The 12468-nt window shown below is 39.8% G+C and overlaps 2 long non-coding RNA genes across 14 annotated transcripts in view; both read right to left on the reverse strand.

The window, feature by feature from the left end:
* The window catches only part of LOC140916053 (uncharacterized), an 88151-nt gene extending 84685 nt beyond the window's left edge, over positions 1–3466 (reverse strand). For 8 of the 12 annotated variants that reach the window (XR_012160394.2, XR_012160393.2, XR_013636185.1 and 5 more), the window contains exon 1: positions 3422–3466. This is a non-coding gene — a long non-coding RNA (uncharacterized LOC140916053). The remainder of the gene's footprint in view (positions 1–3421) is intronic. The other 4 variants (XR_012160402.2, XR_012160395.2, XR_012160401.2 and 1 more) reach the window with 2 other exon arrangements.
* Positions 3467–3487: 21 nt separating this feature from the next.
* Positions 3488–10745, reverse strand: LOC140916054 (uncharacterized). Of its 2 annotated transcripts, none has more exons than XR_012160403.1 (3): positions 10540–10745; positions 6745–6803; positions 3488–3516 (listed from the first exon to the last, which is right to left on the reverse strand). It is a non-coding gene; the product is annotated as an uncharacterized LOC140916054 (long non-coding RNA). The 2 variants fall into 2 exon arrangements; XR_012160404.1 differs by lacking the exon at positions 3488–3516 and adding an exon at positions 4983–5011.
* Between the last annotated feature and the right edge of the window lie 1723 nt (positions 10746–12468).

Raw genomic sequence — 12468 nt, forward strand, 5'->3', positions numbered from 1 at the left:
AGAACCCATTGTGAAAACCATACATCATTCACACCATAAAATCTACACTACAAAATGTTAAACTGTGAAGAACCTAACCCAGCAGAAATACAGCAAATGCACTGTAAATGGAAACAATATACCACAGCTCCTCCCATACCCAGTAAAAACATTGCACATTAAAGGTTTAATCCTGCAACATGCCAATTGTCCTCAAGTAACATAAGTGTCTATGGAAGCTGAGGGCACTCAGCACCTACAGGACTACATCCTGAAAAAGTACTTTATGTGGGGATCTGTAGCATCAGCTGTAGTAGTGAAAACCATGCAATAGAATGTTTTACCATTAATTGTGCATTGATAATGTTTTTAAATTTTTAATTGCCATATTACAAAGAATGGTTAACTCACTTCACTTACAATTTGTGTCAAAGATTTTTCTAAGCTTTTAAAGAGCTGGAGAAGTTTTCATTCTGTGGTGGAATATCTTGAAGGACCTCATCCCAAGAAAAAGCTAGCACCCTCCCAGTAACCATCAAAGACATGAGATCTGGATTCAGTATGTCGGAGACCTAACAGGTCTTTCCTGTCTCTCATGTCTATGATTTTAAAAGTAAGGCAGAATTTCTGTGGGTTTTTTTTTGTTTTTTTTTAACAAGGAGCATTGTCGAGCACAGTGGACAACTTTAGTATGTATAATATGAAATAGGACTTTTCTTTGAATTATTTCCCTACATCTTAAATATTTAATATTCCATCCCAGTTACATAAAGTTTTACCTTTTGGCATTCTCTGCAGTGCACTGTGTGTACACAGATTTCATGTTCTTTGTTGATGTTTTACAGAGGATTTATTTTTTTAAAAAAAGGTAAAGGAGAAGTCAATTTATTAGATAAAAAAGTGTATTATACTCTGAAATGGCTGCTTCCCACTATCCTGGGGGCCCACATTTCTTAGCAGCATTTTCATTTTTATCAGTGTTTCATCAGAGTGTAGCCCTGCACAAATGAATAGATATTGCATATCCTGGGGCTCACAAACAGTTGAGAAAAAGATCTACCATTATAGAAATATATAAATGATAGATTTTAATAAAAACTCTATATCATATGTATGTAGACTTTATATATACACTTGCATTACATACTGGTGTTATAGATGCATACATATTATACAACTCAAATCTGATAAAGAATTCATGTCCTGACTTATCCAGATCCTATGTGACCAGCTCAGGAGTGAGAATCGTTCAGGCATATACACACACAAAAATAGTAAGAGTGCAGTAGCAGATCACATTTATACATAAAGTGAAATTCACCCCGGACACAAAGCTAGCAAAAAGCCTATGCAACACCCATTTTGATGGCTTTTTGCACAGAGGAGAATTTCTCTCTTAAAATGAACTGCACATCAATTTGGAGGTAAATGTCGTCTCTTTATCTTTCTACCTGTCCAATTAAAGCAAGGCAAAGAAGGCAACTAATGTTAAATGTTTTTATGATGCTTTCCACACAGGATGCAACACTCCATCAGAACTCATAGAATTGTAGGGTTTAAGGCCAGAAGGGAGGGCCAGATCATCTAGTCTGATCTCTTATATATCATAGGCCACCAACACCATCCAGCACCTACACACCAAAACCAACAACTGAAATTAGACCAAAGTATTACAGCCCGCAGGAGACTAGACTACCATGTGTCCAAGACAGAGACTAGGAGGGACCAAGGTGAGCCAGTGCACTAGGAATGGAGGAAACTCTTCATCATATTTTGGCTAAGGGCATTGTACTTGACCCTTAGACAGCCTTTTGGTCCTTAGTAGTTCTTAATATACCAGCTGGAGGGTTGATAAATTTTCATACCTGGAAGTCTGGCTGCAAGAAGCCTCAACATTTTCCTTTATTGGAAGAAATATATTCAAGGCAACAGGACAGCAGAACTCATCTTGCAATGTGATATTCATTTTATAACTTGATAATGGTGGCTTTACTCACTACACTGTTCTTGGATACAGAATCATGTTTTGCTTGTTTCATTGAAAAACTATTTTGGGTCTCATAAGACTCTCCCACACTATCTTGCTCTCACCATCTCTCTGACAAAAGATGTAGCTTTTTATGACTTGTTTTTTGCTGCAAAAAGCCCCTATAGAAACCTCATGTATAATCTCTATTGGTTCCAAAAATAATTTTATATTTGGGAAACTATTTGACTACAATTTCTTTGTACTCTTGCTGCAATGGGGTAGATTAATGATGGTTTCATTTTCCATATTCTGTGTACTATCTTTCTAGGTTATTTCAAGTAAAGTATAAAGAACAGAGTCAAGCCCACAAGTACTAAATGAATAAGAGCTCTTAGCAGTGAGAAGAGTCATGACTTGGGGAAAAGCTGGTGCAGTGTGCCTAAAACCCAGAATAAGGGTATACTACTTGAAATGCCTCATGCACTATATTTCTATACATACCATCCAATGCGCCTCATAAAGCAAATTATGCATATAGATATGTTTATTTCCTATTCATAACCCAAACCTCCATTCACACCTAGGCACACACCTAGCCTGATACCACACTGACCTTGTGTTTCAATTATTGCAACTGTATGGTATATATGTTAGTGCCAACTTTTTGAGTGGCTTTCACTTTAAAAAGCCAGATTTGACCCTATACATATACTATAAAATGCTCTTTACAAAATATCTGATAAAAGACAAACTGTTATAAGAACAATACTTTGACCGCAAAATAAGGAGCTGAACAATTGTCTGATTTAGTAAAAGAAGAAAAAATATAGTGAAAAGAACTAGTTGGCACTATAATAGTTTTTGTCCATCCCACAGATATTGTATAGTGAAAGAAATACTCAGTACAGACAAAAAGAAGAACACACAAAAGAGAGCCGTGCACACCAAGACTTTATCAAAATCATGTTTAAAAACTGTAAAGTACAGTAAATACATTCAGATTAATATGAGCAAGGTGCTACATTTAAGAATGCAGCATTTCATTAGGAGCAAATATCCTTCTAATCTGAAAACCCAGCATGCAGGAAAAGTATGGTTTGCAGTTTTTATATTCTATAAAGCATCCTATTCTGCAATTCATAAGCCCTTCTTATTCTTCCATAGGAGAGTCCTTTCAATAACCCACCTGTGGGATGTGCAATTCCAAACCTATCTCTCCATCTGCACTATACCTTTCTAATGCACCCATCATTGTAGTATTCAGCCCTCATATACACATGAAGAACAGCAGCATTTCAGTTTCAGGTGGTCATATTCTGCACTTTTCCCTTATTTATACGACTTCTTTAGGTGATAATTATACTTAAGGTTTGTTTCTAGGAGAAACATGGGCTGGTTAATTCTTCCCATTCTCATGTGGCTGAAGAAATAGGTCTAACATTGAGCCACAAGGATAGCAATGCTTTGTCTTACCCTGTCTCTGCTGATAGGGAATTCCACAGCTGAGAGCCTCCCTGAGATCATCCTGCACAGCTCCCAAGTATCTCACCCTGAGACCAAGTGACCACCTGTATTTCAAGAGAACAAAGGACACTGGTATGAAAAAAGGGAAAAAATAAATATTTAAGAGCTAGTATCCCACAGAGCCTTATTCATAGTATAAAATTGTACGTGTGTCACTGCATCAGTGTTTACATGATTAATACCTGGAACTTCAGTTTTTATCTAATAAAATGCTTTTACCAGCTCTTGGAGACGGTTGGTGGAACTTAGGCACCCCATACGGGATGTCCTGTAAGTCAGAGGATGGGTGGGTGCTCTGGACACCATCACCCACAGTTCCCATTGAGAGCAATTGTCTTGGCTTGCAGAAGGAAGAGGTTACCCCAGAGTTTTACAGATTACAGTCAGGATCCTGAGGCAGTGCTGGAACAGGACAGTCATCATAGTAGTGCACAGCAATGACATCATGTGAGCTTGGAACTGGATACAGTCAGTGTAGTACTGCACAGAGCAATGATTACATCCAGTTCCAAGACACATGACGTCAGTGTAGCACAGCATGGAACAAGGTCATCATGTTAGCTTAGAACTGGAAATACAGTCAGCACACAACAGCATGGAACAATGATGTAAAGCATATTTGGATTTGGATATGGTCAGCATAGAACAGTATGGAGCAATAACATAACGTGTGCTTGGAACTGGGTAGTCAGAGAAGTACAGAACAGAGTAATGACAAAATATGTGGATGAATTGAATCAATCAGCGTGGAACAGCATGGAGCAGTAACATAATATGTGCTGGGAATTGGATACAGTCAGCAAGGAACAGCATGGAGCAATGAAGTAATGTGTACTTGGAATTGGATACGGTCAGCACAGAATAGCATGGAGCATTTCTGTAGTATGTGCTTGGAATTGGGTACAGTCAGCATAGAATGACACAGAGCACTGATGTAATGTGTGCTTGGAATTGGATACAGTTAGCGTAGAACAGCACAGAGCATTGCTGTAATGGATACTTGGATTTGAACAAGGTCAGCATAGAATAGCATGGAGGAATGCTATAGCTTGTGCTTGGCACTGGATACAGTCAGCATAATACAGCACAGAGCAATGACACAGTCTGTGCTTGGAATTAGATACAACCAGTGTAGTGAAGCATGGAGCCAGGCCAAAGTGTGTGCTTGGAAATGGATAGAGTCAGTGTAATACAGCATGAAACCATGACATAATGTGTGTTTGTTGCAATATCCTTCTTCCCTCAAAAACAGATTGCTGACATTTGAACCAACTGAAATAACTGTGTAGCATCTACAGTCAATTGTGAGTAGCACACATTGCAGCAAACTAGCTGCAAAGCCATGGAGGTGATAAAGATGTGGATTATTGAAGTTGGGTTCACATCTGAAAGGAAATGCCATAGTCGTTATACTTTACTGGTAAGCAAACACTGAGAAAGGCATTCTCTGGACAATGCTATTTGGGTACCTAAGAGCAGCTGATAGTCCAGAAGGGCCCCAAGAGTTGATAGCAGCTTGGTAGTCACAAAGACTGATGCCTGAAATAAAGGGTGACGTCATAACTCCAGCCAGCTTTGTAAAGTGTTGCCTCCTTCCTACCAGCAGGCCTTCTACCTTGCTCAGGTGATTCACCGGGTGGTTCAACATTCTGATATCCATGATTCCAAACCGCATTAATTTCTTCCTATTTGACTCCCTTTCCTTTGGCCCACCCCTCTCAATAATTTTACTCTTGACTTGTGTACAGTAAATTGCAGAGATGCCTTCCATCTGTAGCACTCTGCAATATATATTTAACTGCTGGGTAAAAGTAACACAAGCTACATCTAACAGAAAACTTCCCTGCCTTATAAATCAAAGAGCACCTTGTGTCAGCGTGTTACATGCCCAGACTTAAATGTGAATGTTGTCATCTGCTGTGAAAATTATTTGTACAGCTTGGCTTAACATTTGCCTAAGTCACAATTAAAATATGAAAAATATCATTATACATCTTAAACCTAATTTGAACATTTTTAAAAACACATGCTAGATGGAGGCAATAGCTTGCCAGAAACACATGATGCTCTAGGAGTTACCATACATCCCCTCTGTCTGAGCAGCAGCGTTTATCCCCTGCAGCTCATTGCCTGAAATGGGACAAATGTTGGAAAATCTCAACTCACAGCATCAAGGAACTACAATATAAGGCAATGTTTGTTTTGAAAATAAGATTACAACATATACAGTGATTCATAAATATTTGCATTTTATAATTGTTTCTACAAATGAATTGGCAAGTCAAATCATACAGGAACTCCCCCCCTCCCATCCCCATGCCGTACAAAGAGGATGAGCAGCAGAATTTTAACTAGTTTCATTCTCAGTATCTGTGAGCTCTGGTCACTTCTCTAATACACTGTACTGCTAAAATTAGATTCTCTTTCAGAGCTCTCTCTTCTGGATTTTATTATCCACCCCCACCCCCCCTTTTTTTTTTTTTTTGGTAGATCTTCTCCTTTGGTGATGTATGTGTTAGTTGAAAGTCATCCTTCTCCAAACTAGGGACTGTGTGTAGTATGAGCAGGAGTAGATGAATGGTGCATTTAAATAAGTAGAAGATGTTTTATTAAGATCATAGCAATTCCTTCATTGAATCACATAAGAGAGTTCAAATTTGATGTTATTTTGCCAGAAAGAGGTGAACATGCTGCCACCTTTGTTTTGCCAACAAAAAAACCCCAACTGAATTCCTGGGGGAAAAGGGGACTTTCCTTATTAGCACGTATCAACAATGATGCTTAACAAAATCACTGGCTGTTTCTACTCTGAACTAGGAATAAAAGTAATACTAAATCCATGGCTCTAGAGTGGCATGCAACTTTCCAAGGACCTGCGTGTGCCTGTTCTAGAGTCCATAGGTCTGAAATGAACACAGGCGCCCTCCATATGCTGCCTGACAGACACAGCTATGGGGAAGTGCTGAGCAAATACTGTGGAGACACTGGGAGCCCTCTCCATCCCTCTGAGCAGCCAATTGGGTGTATTGGGCAGGAGAGAAATAGATGAGACACACTTTTCCACTGCCTCCCAGCATTCAGGATTGGAAGGGAAGAAGCTTCCAAAATGTCAAAATGGAGGTCAAGTCACAAAACTATTGTGACACAACAGCCTGGCAGTCACATTTTCAACGTGACATGGCATCAGGATATGATAACATTATGTGAACATTACAGCACAAACAGTGAGTTTAGTGCCAGAGGACATCAGACACCACAATGTTGTGACTTACTGCAACATCACCAGTGATGAAACCATTCTCCAGGTTTTCGAGGTTGAGTGCCGCTGCTCCTGAGAAATGAGAAAAGGGCATGCTCTGGATCGCATAATTAGGATAATCACCTTCAGGGTTCCCCTCTTCCTCACGTAACCTTCCCACTCTCCTCCCTGACTTACACACACACACACACACTCTCACTCTCTCTCTCTCTCTCTCGAATTTGGTCATTAATATTTTCCTTTTCTCTGTTGAACTGGAATCTCTAAGGAGAATTCAGATAAAAGAGACCAATGAGGAACATGCTCCTGTACTCCCAGCCTCACTGTTGATGAGTGGGAGTTGCTTTGTCATAACCTCCATAGCATTCATTCTGTTTGTTGAATAAAACATGTGGAGGGAAAATGAAGTCAAGCATGCTTGAGTTTGAAGGAAAACAAACACATACTTAAGACCACACTTAAGAAACTGTCCACTTTTATTTATAGAAAAGCAGGACTTCTATTATGCCTGAAACCTTGACCAAAGACACACACTGAAACCAGGGACACTTTTAACTTATTTAATTAAACCAAAATTTCAAATAAAGTTGGTTCAAACAATACATGCACAGCAACTGACTTGTCTAGGTCAGTTCTCTCCTAGTAGATGCATACTCTGCTGCATTTTGGACATATTCTCTTTCCTTTTCTCACCTGGCATACCTGGCAAGTTCCCTGAGATGCTTTACAAATTTTAGTAAGAATACCTATTTCAGATCATTTGAATGAGGTTGCTGCTTAGCAACATTTTTTTGTTGTTGTTGTTCAAATTACATTTTAAAAATCCAGGGTGTTCTGGATGTGAATAGAGGCAGAACTGAGCTCTTAAAGTTTTGCTAATGCTATCAAAGTTTCCCTAACAAAAGAGGTTGAGAAGTAAGATTTTCAAGTTTTTGCCAAATAATACCTCACAAGAAGCTCATTTTTTATGGGAGCCCAAGTTCTGTGCAATTTTGGTTCCTATATTCTTCTGACTCTTCACAGAAAAATAAATGATAGCCTGTTTGTTAATAATAATATGATGCTATCACTTATTGCATACAGCCCATCCTACACTTCAATGATCTCCATTGCTACCCAGCTTTCTCACATCTCTCCTTCCCCTTCCCACATATTTCTGTTCATGTGGGAAGGTTTAATGCTTCCTTTCCCCCTTTTGATTTCTTATATCATCAAAAAGAAAATACAAGCACAAGCTGATCCAAAGATCATTAAGCCAATAAAAGACTTTCCTTTGATTTCAATGGGCTTTGGATCAGCCCCTAAGAAAGGAGTTGGGCAATTTGCACATCTCCTTACAGACACTGCTGATAAAATTATGAAGCAGCTTCTGCAAAGAGGCTCATTAATTTAAAAGGGTGGTTGATCCCTAAAGGGAAGACCTGCTTCAACTGGAAGGTTGTGATGTCACAATGGGATTTCATTAATGCCCTGGATAGGAAAGAAACTAAAATAAAACGTAAATAACTAGCTAATTATGCATACACTACAAAATGGAGTGCCTCCAAAGTAATTAGAATGTCCATACAGGGCAGTCAGCACTGTAAGCTAAGCACAGAGGGTTAATGCTTGCAGGCTACAACAACTGAGTGATCACTGAGAGTTTCTAGGTTGTGATGTGCCAAAAGAGATGGCTGTTCTTAAGTGCGCTGCCCATCAATAAATCTGAATGAATAAAATTACAGAGGATTGGAGCATCCCTCAGCCAAGCCATTCCAGTGCTGCTTGCTCTGGCTGAGCTCCATTAGAGGGAAAGCTGAGGTTGTATTTTAAACTCAGCAGGTAGGATTACTGTTGGCAACAGCATGTATTTGAGGAAGCGACTGAATGGTCATGTCATAAATGGTGGAAAACAGGGTGGGGGCTATGAAAGAGGATGAATTTAATGATAGTTCAAGAGCTGAGAGGTTTCCTCTTTCTCTTCACCAATTAAAATTCTCTAGTATTTTAATGTCATCATTCTGCCTGTAAAACTATGAGACTCGATGTAAACACTTCATTATTTTCTAGAATTCCTTGTTTGACCTTTATTATCTTTGGCACAAAGAGCTGTCTTTTTGAAATTATTTTCATTCCAAGGAGTTTCAGCTTTGCTTACAGAGGTAGGAGGCTTTCTCTGTGGAGCAGTGTTTCCCAAACTTGGGACGCCGCTTGTTCAGGGAAAGCCCCTGGTGAGCCGAGCCAGTTTGTTTACCTGCTGCTTCTGCAGGTTCAGCCGATCGCGGCTCCCACTGGCCACGCTTCGCCGCTCCGGTATATCGCTCGGCCTGCACCGCTTCCCGCAGCCCCCATTGGCCTGCAGAGGCGAACCGCGGCCAGTGGGAGCTGCGATCGGCCGAACCTGCGGACACGGCAGGTAAACAAACCGCCCGGCCCACCAGGGGCTTTCCCTAAACAAGCGGCGTCCCCAGTTTGGGAAACACTGCTGTGGAGAATAAAACTACACAGATTGGGACTTATTCAGCTCTCGGCTGCACTCATAAAACTCCAGTGGAGCCAACAAAGCTGTATGGGCATCTGAGAGCAGAGTTTGTCATACTCTGTGTAATCTCTCAATTTTCTTTACAGCATTTTCAAAATCTGTCACTTCCTTCACAGCTCTACTGCCAAGACATTACCTCTGTACTCCTACAATTTTGCATCTTGACTACTCTAGTTGTCTCCTGTTTGGCAAACCCATCTCCTATCTTCCCAACTCCAGTTAATCTTCCTCTTGCCTGTAGCTCTATCCAAAGCTCCTCAGCTCATAAATTTACGGTACTTGTTTCCCTTCTGCATAAAGTCAGTGCCTCTCATTTCTCACCTTTTGTCTGTCTTGTCTATACAGACTGGGGCAGAGACTGTGTCTTACTATGCGTCTGCACAATACCTAGATTAACTCAGCCCTGATCTTAGTTGGCGCCTCTACGTGCTCCTATTACACAAATAATAAATTATAAACATTCCTTCTCACATTCCAAGTCCTTCATAACCTACCTTGTTTTCATCCATGCCCTGATCTCCTACTATATACCTCCCACTTCCGTTGGTCCACATAAGCTTCCCTTCTTACTGTTTCCTTTGTCCACTCTCCATTTCTCTACCCAATATATATCTGGAAGACCTCTCCAGCTAATGAAGGCCAAGCTCCCCCTTTCTTTTCTTTTAAAATTCGCTAAAGCCAAACTTTTTCCATGAAGTGTTCCAGTTAAGGTTATATCCACCATATGCCATCCAATGTTTGTACAATTCCTTAAACACCATAGCCTTCTCACTGTTCAATTCATGTTGTATCTGTGCTCAGAGTTTGTTTCACATTTTACCCAACTCATACCTTAGACTGAAAACATCTTGTGTCAATGTATTTTTTTTATGTGTTCAGTCCACTTCTCCCATCAAATAGCACTATTGTTTATACATTTTACTCCTGGGGGCATTGTGCCCCCAAAAATTATAAATTCTGCACACAGTATTTTAAAATTCTGCAACATTTATTTGTCAAAATAATGCTACATAATCATGCCAATTTCAATTATTTTGTTAATTTATTTCAAAATACCTGGCAGCAAGTATGTCTGTAACAATACAGACACACTCAAAAATTCCCCTGGGAGTAGAGAGTTAAAGAAACCCCCATGCGACCAAGTTCCAGTTTCTCTGCCCCATCTCTCACCCCCACCCCCAGAGCCCAGCCAGGGGCCAGACACCCACAACCTTCCCCCACCCCAACCCCACCTGCGGGGGCCCCCCCAGCCAATACACCCAAACACCCTCGTCCCCAGATACCCACATCCTCTCCCCCCAGAGTCCAAGGATCCAGAGGAGAAACAGCAGGACGCTTGGTTCCAGGCTTGCACAAAGTTTCCTGTGCACCACCATCTCCTTCCCTCAGGGCACACTGGGAACTGCAGCTGCCAGGAGCCCTCTAGCTCCCTCTCCTTCCTCCCAGCAGTGTCTTCTGTGTGCGAGTTGGGCTCTGCCGAGTCCAGTGGCCCCTAGTGGCGGCTAGCAGCACTGCAGCCCATTTCTGTGGGGGGAAAGGAAATTCTGCATGTACAACTTTAATGTCTGCAAAATTCTGCATTGCTCATTGGTGCAGAATTCCCCCAGGAGTAACATTTGCAGAAGTGCAAATGACATCCAATACTCATGATATATATGTAGAGTTCTTGCACGGAAATGGCATCAAATAAGAATTTGTTTGGCATTGAGGTACCGTGGTGTTAGGAAAATTAGAGATATATAGATTATAAAAGTGGTAATAAAAGAATTAATATCACACGTAATTCAGAATCACGAACCCCTGAAAAGTCCATATGAGATAAATTATAAGCAGCTTTCAGTGTATTCTACCTATATTTCCCAAACCACGCCTTAGATGTGTGTTTATAAAGAAATTGCTATGGTACTTTTTTTCTCCCCCTAACTGTGCTACTAAGTAAGCTAAAATATTAAAGTAGCGTCAAATACACTTTATGAAATAAAGAGGTATGAACAGTAGATTGAGGGAACAAGTTCCAATTTTGGTAACAAGACTGGAAGGTTATTTTGGGCTTGACTACATTCTTGTATCATCTTTAAAAGCTTGGTGATTATTTGCTTTTGTTTTCAGAAATACAGATACAATAATTTTGTTTTACAAACAAGAGGAAACATGTATAAGAACAAAAGGGGGCAAAGAAAACAGATATTGATGAAAAACACATGCAAACCCTGCAGAAGGGCACAAATTCATGTAACATATGGAGGAGCCAGGAGGAGAGGTTTCTTAACATGAAGCTCTGAATCTCACAAGTAACGTATGTTCCATACTATGTGGCAGTTGCTATGGTAACAGCCTTTATTTTCTGAAGCAGAATACACAGATGTGTACAACCCACGAACTTGCTGGTTGTAAATTATTGCTTTCTCAGGGGTTCAATAACTTATGAAGCCTCCTTTCTGGAAATTGTTTGAAGTTTTCTTGTTATTAAATAAGCCCTTTTTGGGATACTGAAATTCCACCTGTGGCAAGAAATCATGGAGATCTGAAAGGTCTACATAGAGGCAATAGGGAATGAGTGGTCAAGAAATGAGGAATGCCGGTAGTAAAAGCACATTGTACACTATTGAGTTCAGAGAGTTCATGTAACTCCCACTGAAATAAGGAGAAACCATTTGAATGAATTATGCAGAAAAACAGTGCTATGAAAATAAAATTTAAGCCAGTCATGTTATGTATATAATTGACTGATTTGTTCTTGCAGTGTCTGACAGCATTTCCATTATAAACCCACATATCCAGGGAATTATTAATAGCATGTAATTTTTTTAAAAAATCAGTGTAAAACTTAGTAGAGTGAAAATTTGCTCTAAGCTGAAACTAAGTGCAGAGTTCAGAGCAAGAAAAAAGTGTACTTATTTTTAGCAATAATGTTCAAATAAAAATAATTGTTCCTTTTTTAAGCTGTAGGAGTGAAAAACAAATAGTTTCACATTTCACATGAATGCTCTGCACACTCCTAGAATTTTTAAAAAAGAATTAAAACTCATTCCTGCATAGAATTACTTTATTATAGAAATTTGAAAGTGCATTTCATATAAATTATTTTATTGTATCAAATGTTTTCCATGAAACAAACCCAGAATTGTTAAGCCAGAAATCATTCCATTCTCCTCCTCTAGTCAAGGGGCGTGAACGATGGATTTTTGAAGAAATCATGCCTCCAAAGTTAAATTT

This window comes from Lepidochelys kempii, chromosome 8, assembly GCF_965140285.1.
Source record: "Lepidochelys kempii isolate rLepKem1 chromosome 8, rLepKem1.hap1, whole genome shotgun sequence".
NCBI classification, from domain to species: Eukaryota; Metazoa; Chordata; order Testudines; family Cheloniidae; genus Lepidochelys; species Lepidochelys kempii.